The sequence below is a fragment of the Mustela putorius genome, unplaced genomic scaffold, assembly GCF_011764305.1.
Source record: "Mustela putorius furo isolate JIRA1106 unplaced genomic scaffold, ASM1176430v1.1 tig00000407_pilon_pilon_pilon, whole genome shotgun sequence".
Taxonomy (NCBI): domain Eukaryota; kingdom Metazoa; phylum Chordata; class Mammalia; order Carnivora; family Mustelidae; genus Mustela; species Mustela putorius.
Window position 1 is genome coordinate 7,314,499 of NW_025421373.1, and position 7,547 is coordinate 7,322,045.

Here is a 7,547-nt window from a genome sequence, read left to right on the forward strand (position 1 = left end):
GAAATGAGTGAGATTATAAAGATGTGAACAACACTATCAACCATATTGACCTATTTCATACTTAGACATTCTATAGAAGAAGAATAATTTTATGTTCTTATGGCCCATATTCTGGGCCATAAAACAAGTCTCAACAAATTTTAAAAGACTGAGATCAAACCAAGCATAGTCTCCAACAATAAGAAAATTAAATTAGAAATCAATAATGAAAAGATATTTGGAAAAAGCTTTTTCGGAGGAATCAGCATAGTCAGTAAGGCTCTTAGAGAAAATATTTCCACTAAAGTGTGAGGCAGATGAAAGGACAATAAAATCAATTCAAGAGGATCTAAAATTGTTTTGAGCAATTCCTAATGTTCCTAATCTGGAAGCAAGTAATATTTCCCTACACACTTATATTTATATTTTCCCATTGAGTAAATGAAAATGCTTGGTCAGTTTAAGGAAAGGATGTGTCTGTCATATAAATGGGGGTTATATGCAACTAATTAATCACTGAACACTCCATCAAAAACTAATGATGTACTATGTGTTGGCTAGTTGACTTAAAAAAAAAACAAATGTATTATTTTGAAAGACTCGGGAATTTGTAGAATTCCATTCATTTCAGCAGAAAAACAACTACTTAGGAGAATGGGAACAGGTAAGGCAATGAGAATGATTTTTCCTCATTTGTACCTCAGTAAAAGATGAATATTATAGGGGCGCCTGGGTGGATCAGTCAGTTAATCATTTGACTCTTGATTTCAGCTCAGGTCAAGATCTCAGGGTTGTGAGACCGAGCCCTATGTCAGGCTCTGAGCTGGGTGTGGAGTTTGCTTGGGATTCTCTCTTTCCCCTCTCCCTCTGCGCCTCTCCACCTCTTAAAAAAAAAAAAAAGATAACTATCATAACTATCATATCATTAAAGGAGAATATTTTAGAAATACTAAGAATTCCATCTTGGAGCATGTAACCATTTATATGAGTTTTTTTTGTCTGTTTGTTTTTGTTTGTTTGTTTGTTTGTTTTACATAAAAAGGTATTTATATGAACTTTGATGCTAAAAGTTCAGATGCTAAAATCTCTTATGGGCTTCCCTACAGAAACAACTACACCAGAAACTCAGAGTATGAAAATGTGAAGTTGAAACAATACACCTAAAATAGGTCAAGTCAGTCTCTGGAGGGTTTATTTTCCCAGTTTGGATTAATACTACGGTGAGCAGTTCATAACATCAGAGCTCAACAATGAGTCCTTGAGAAAAATTTAGAAGGTAGACTACTTCATCTTTGAAACCTTCTCATCTCCACTTTTTAACATCTTTCTCTTCCTTGCAATGTCTTTCTCTTTCTTGCTCTTAGAAAATCTAAAACATCTGTAGAGAATATTCCTATTGTAGTGGGAGCCATGTGAGGGTACGTTTATATACTGGCAAAGCTTAAAGAAGCCATGAGATCAACAGAAATCAAATCTTCCCTATCCAACTTTTCATGTTTCATATCTAATTGATTTTCAGCTTACCTCTTTCTTTGATTACCTGAGAAATTTTATATTCTGAAAATACTGATATGGACAAATACAATCTTTAATTATTATTGAACAAGATACCAGAAATGTAGAGTACATTAGTCTGTGGCAGTCTGGTTAGTGATTGACCCCTGAGTTCCTAATTATATAAGGTCAAAGAGTTCTATTGACTAGGAATACAGAGCCTTCAGACACCGAATTCAGCAGGGAATATATACTCAAGCTCCATGAAAGTTTTTTTTTTTTTAAATTTTATTTATTTATTTGAAGGAGAAAGAATGAGAGAGAGAGCATGAGAGGGGGAAGGGTCAGAGGGAGAAGCAGACTCCCTGCTGAGCAGGGAGCCCAATATGGCATAGGATCCTAGGATTCCAAGATCATGACCTGAGCTGAAGGCAGTCACTCAACTGACTGAGCCACTCAGGAGCCCAAAAGACTTAATTTTTTTAGAACAGTTTTAGGTTTGCAACAATTCAAAGGGAGGTACTGAGATTTCTCATATACTTGCTGCTCACACACATGCATAGGCTTCCCCATTATCACTCATCAGAACGGCACTTTTCTTTCCCCAAGAATGACTCTACATAGACATCTCATAATCACCTTAAGTCCATAATTAGGATTCACTCTTGATGTTGTACATTCTATGGATTTAAACAAATGTATAATGAAATATATGCATCATTATAATATTGTACAGAGTATTTTCACTGCTCCAAAAATCCTCTGTGCTCTGGCAACCAGTGATCTTTTTACTATCTCAATAGTTTAGCCTTTTCCAGAATGTAATTTAGTATATAGCCTTTTCAGATTGGTTTATTTCACTTAGTAATGTGCATTTAAGGTTTCCTTTTGTCTTTCCATGGATTGATAGCTCATTTATTTTTAATGCTAAATAATATTTCTTTGTCTGGATGTACTACAGTTTACCCATTCCTCCACTAAAAAGCATCTTATTTGTTTCCAAGCTTTCATAATTATGAACAAAACTGCTATAAACATCTGTGTGTAGGTTTTCGTGTGGATATAAGTTTTCAGTTCCTTTAGGTAAATACTAAGAAGTACATTTGCTGCATTGTATAGTAAGGATTTTTAAATTTTGTAAAAAACAAAAAAAACAACAAAAAACCCCCCACCAAACTGTTTTTGAAAATGGCTATACCATTTTACATTCCCACCAGCAAAGTATGAGAGTTCCTGTTGCTCCACATCCTCGCTAGTATTTAGTTTTGTCAGTGTTTCAGATTTTGGCCATTCTAATAGGCATGTATTGGTATCTCATCATCATTTTAGTGTGTATTTCCCTGATGACATACTATTTAGAGCTGTTCTATTTTTTTCAAACATATCTGATCAAATATTAATGATCATCATTATAATAACAATAAAAGGACTCCCATTTGCACATGGATTTAATGTGTAGATATGGTCAAAAGAGCAAGGAATATCTGTGTATTTGTCATTTTGATAATCTTAAGTTCGATGAATTATACCTTCCAGCAAATACAGGGTGTCTGTAAGTCTTAGTTTATACCTTTAGTTCCAGCATCACTTCTGGTTTAGCATTTTAGATTTCTAATTTCTTATTGAAGCATTATTATTAATACTGGCATTTAAGTAAGCTTCTTACACAGACAAATGTCAATTTATGAGTTTAACAATTTCAAATTCAATGTAGTTTTGAAGATATGACCAAACAATTTTATAAAAGAGCTTTTTTTTTTCTTAAAAAAATTAAGGCCATATTAAAACAAACTCTTCAAAAAAAGTCAGAGACACAATAATAGAGAAACAGTATATTGACTGAATTGAGTATAATTATTCTGTTGATGTAATTTTTGATGTTTGACAAACAATAGAAAGTTTCTAAAAAATTTTTGCTTTAACATGCATGGATATATTATTTTCACCTTTTGAAACTAGAACTTTGATTTTGGAAATAGTTTGGGACTAGAACCACTTTGTAGTTCTACCAATTGTATAAAATTTATTTTTCAGTCAACAAAAATCTCAAAAATTATAGAATCTTAATAATATTAGCAACCTCTCTTACTTTCAAGCATGTCCTGGCTTAGGAGATAAATTTATATAGTCACTCTAGTAATGATCAATATAATTTAACTACATGGGAGTGAGGTGGTAGGGTGATTGTTTTTGGGCTTTCAAAAAAGAAAGAAGTTTGGAAACCAGCAGTAAATTTAAAAATATTATGCTAAAAAAAAGAGAAAAATGTTTATAACTCTCCCCTAATGTAACCATTCTTCTGAAAAAAAAAAACACAAAAAAACCCAAAAAACGAGATTCTTCTGATAACAAAAATGTGTCCATTTTCTTAAAATAACATATCTCAGTATTTTATTGTATAAGGTGCCCGAAGTACTTCATGTAGGAATTTTAAACTTATCCATGTCTGCATTTTGAGGTGAGAGTATTCCTTTACTAAGCTTGACACAAGAGCTGTTAAAATTCAATAGCTCTAGTTGTGTGACATACTCAGATCACTCTGTCTCATGGAGAACAAGGGAGATGGATGATGTATTCTGAGGACCCTCCCAAATCTGACTGGAGGCTTAGGTTTTGGGTTCTAGATAGAGTTAGAACTTTACCCTGCATTCAATTTCTGTTTGCATGTTATTTCCACTTCTAAAGCTTCAAGTCAGTTAGGAGCTTCAAAGTCTGTAAGTTATTTTCGGATTTTTCCCCCTAACAATATATTTCTCTCCAATTTTGTTCTGTAGTTTCATGTTTATTTCAACCTGGCAAAGTTCAGGTGGGTTAAAAGTAGTTGGTAACTTTAAAAGAAATGAGAGTTTCCTCCTGTATTGGAAAAAAGCAACACAGGCAATTCTAATGATATTTGAAACTGGATATGTTGGTTATTTTCCATTTTCCAGCAAATGTCTCCCTACCCTAATTTCTCAGCTCTTCTGCCTTATTTTGTACTTGGGATGTTGACCTCTATGGAGTAGTTAACCACGATCCTTTATTCTCTGGCTTTCTTTCAGGTTTTGCCAATGAGCAGCACCAGTGTTAAGACTGGAGAAAAGTTGGGATACTCATTCAACAAGAGGATATGCATATTCATTCAACAAGAGGATATTCATTCCTCTTGTACTCTCCGTATTGTACTATAGTTCTGGTAGTTGTTGAGCCCCTAAGGCCACAGTTTCTCTCAGGTAGCCTTTTCCCACAGTTTCAGTTCTCATCAGCCTCTGTTGGTAGAACTGCTGTCTGTTGTTGACTCTTTAGGCCTCATAGTGACATGGTTTCTTGTTGTTAATAGTCCCCATGTATTTCAATCACACCTTTCTGGTTGCCCTGGCCCTGCTTACACCTCTGCAAATAATCTTTCCCAAAATTTATTTAATTTATTCAATTCAACCCCTTTGACCATGTCATTTGTTTCCTTTGGAACTCTGACTGGTAGACCTGATATCACCAAAATGAAATGTCTCTGAATTTCACTTCTAATTCCACACTGCTTCTACATTGCTGTTGGAAATATGAAGTATTGGTAGTTCAGGGGTTTGTTTTGGAGTCACTGGCAAGTAAAACTTAGATTTCATTAAAAATGTGCAAAGCAACATGATCTAACCTGCCTTCTAGATACTTCTGAAAGCACCCAAAATAGGGAATATTCTCAATCTATTCTATAAAAACTGCCACTTAATAATGAAGATTCTAGAAAATTTAGTTTGGGAAAACTTCTCAGTCATCACAAGTGCTAGTTTAAGTAGAAATTGTGAGTTGCCATAGGTTTTCATTAAATTAAAAATTTGAAGGCAACAATCCTGAGAGACATCCATACTGAACCACCTTCATAAAGTAGATTAAAAAGTCTACCAGTATGCCAGGCTACTCTATGGTTCCCAGTGATGACAAGGCATTTTGCTCTTATCCTTTCACTGGGAAAAAAACAAATGTAACCCAGATGCCACTTGGGACTGCTCTGACCCTTACAGAGTGTGCCAAACCCCCAGTTTCAGAACCTGGAATGTCCAGTGGCCTCCAAGTGACCTCTGCAAGTATCTGACAAACATCTAGTGGATCTTGGGTTTTCATTCCAACATCAATTAGATTCAGCATCTTGCACAGACTTAACACAAAATTTTTCTCTATTCCTGCTTCTGCAGGAAACCCAAACACATAAACCACATTATGATTTGTAGATTTCATGAAAAAATCTGAGATCACCATGAAGAAATCACTGAAAAATATACTGCCGCCTTTTCTTTGCTACCACTTTTCCTTCTTGTCTCTCCTCACTCTCTCCTCCATTTTCTCTCCTTGCTCTTTCACTCCCCCTTTTCCTTCTGCTCTCTCACCCTTCTTTGTGCTGTTTCTTCCACAAATATTTATTCACTACATATGACTGCATCTCTGCCTTTAGTGATGGTATCTACAATGTAATGTCATATCGACTGCCTTTCAAAGGAAATTCTATTGAACACGTTTTTTCTCTTCTTTAATGCACAAATATTGTATGCAAAAGCAATTACTGGGAAAATGTCCAATTAATTGCTCAGAGAAATCTAAAGCTCTACTACAAAGGGAATATGTCTTTAAGAAATTAGCTAGAGAAGAAAGTTTAATAAAAGTAATGATAACCTCTCAGCAATCAATAGAGGCTCAGATTTTAAAATATAAAGCATTTCCAAATATTTTCTGATGGTCAGAATCAGTGAATTAATAAATCTTGGCAAAACTCTTTAGAATAAATGACTATGTACTACATGCTGGGGGCAGATAGGAACAGCAAAAATGGTAACCATTAGAATTTGCCTTTCAAAGTCAGGATCATTTTGCAGATATGTTAGTCATCCCTGTCATACGTTGAGTTCCCAGGGAAAGGACCATGAGTTGAAAATTTGTTTACAAAAATGTACTAAGGGGGAAAAAAAAAAAAGAAACCAAACAAGGGTGTGTTTTTAAACAAAGCTCTGTGGAGGGTAGCTTCTTTTGAATCTGCAGGATCAGAATGCGAGTTATGTTCCACCCTGTGAAATAGAGTTTCCTCATGTCAACTTTCAGTTCCTTCTGGCATGCGAACAAAGTGACTCGAACCTGAGGGCAGTCTTCCAGGGGAGAGTCACAGGGCAGGCTCTTGCAAGCAAAAGCACTCCAAAGCCAGGTGGAAGAGCACTGTGGTAATTTAAAATATTTAAATCTTCACAAAGTCTCCAACACTCTTCCCACAAAAGAGAGTCAAATTCTTCTTCTTTTAAATGTGTGCTTGCCCTAATGACTCACTTCCAATGAACAAAATGCATCAGAACTAACACTGTATGGATTCCAAGGCTAGCTCTAAAAAGGTGTTATACCCGGCTGATTCTGACTCCTCTTGGGCTAGTCTTGCCCTCAGAACTGATGTACCATGTAATAAGGAAGCCCAGGCCACATGGAGAGGTCTGGTTGACAGCTCCATCTAAGATCTAAACCTGTAGCCAGCACCAACCACAGACATGTGAATAAGGTGGATTTCCAATGATTCCATCCCTCAGCCCTCTGGCTGATGCCCCAGACATCATCGGCAGAGGCCATTCTGTCCTTGCCATGCTTGGTTCAAACTCTTGAATTGCAGAATCCATGAGCATAATAAGTAGCTGGTCTCCTGCCACCTAACTGTGGGGTAATTTGTTACACAGCCATAAGATCTGGAATAGACAGAGAGAATATAAACATCTCTGTGAGATGTTTCTGAAGGAGTGTGGGTGGAGTACTGAAATCTGTGACAGTGCTCATGATACTTTTTGACCAAGAGATCGTGAATACCGTTTCTGCCTCAGGTAACTGGATAGACTCATGGGATAGTGTGATTTAGGGGAAGAATACTGGCTACGGAGTCATAAGACCTAGGTTCATATTCCAGTTTGGCCACAAGTCTCTGAATCACTTGTAAGTTTTTTTTTTTTTTTTAATCAGTAATATACACATAATTATCTCTATCTGACAAGGTTGTTTTTGAGGACTGAATAAGACAGGATATGCAAGAGTATCTGAGACACAAGTACTGTGTGTAGTATCTCAGAGAGTCTACT

The 7,547-nt window shown here is 35.8% G+C and overlaps 1 pseudogene; it reads right to left on the reverse strand.

The window, feature by feature from the left end:
* The window catches only part of LOC101672551, a 34,418-nt pseudogene extending 27,321 nt beyond the window's left edge, over positions 1–7,097 (reverse strand).
* Between the last annotated feature and the right edge of the window lie 450 nt (positions 7,098–7,547).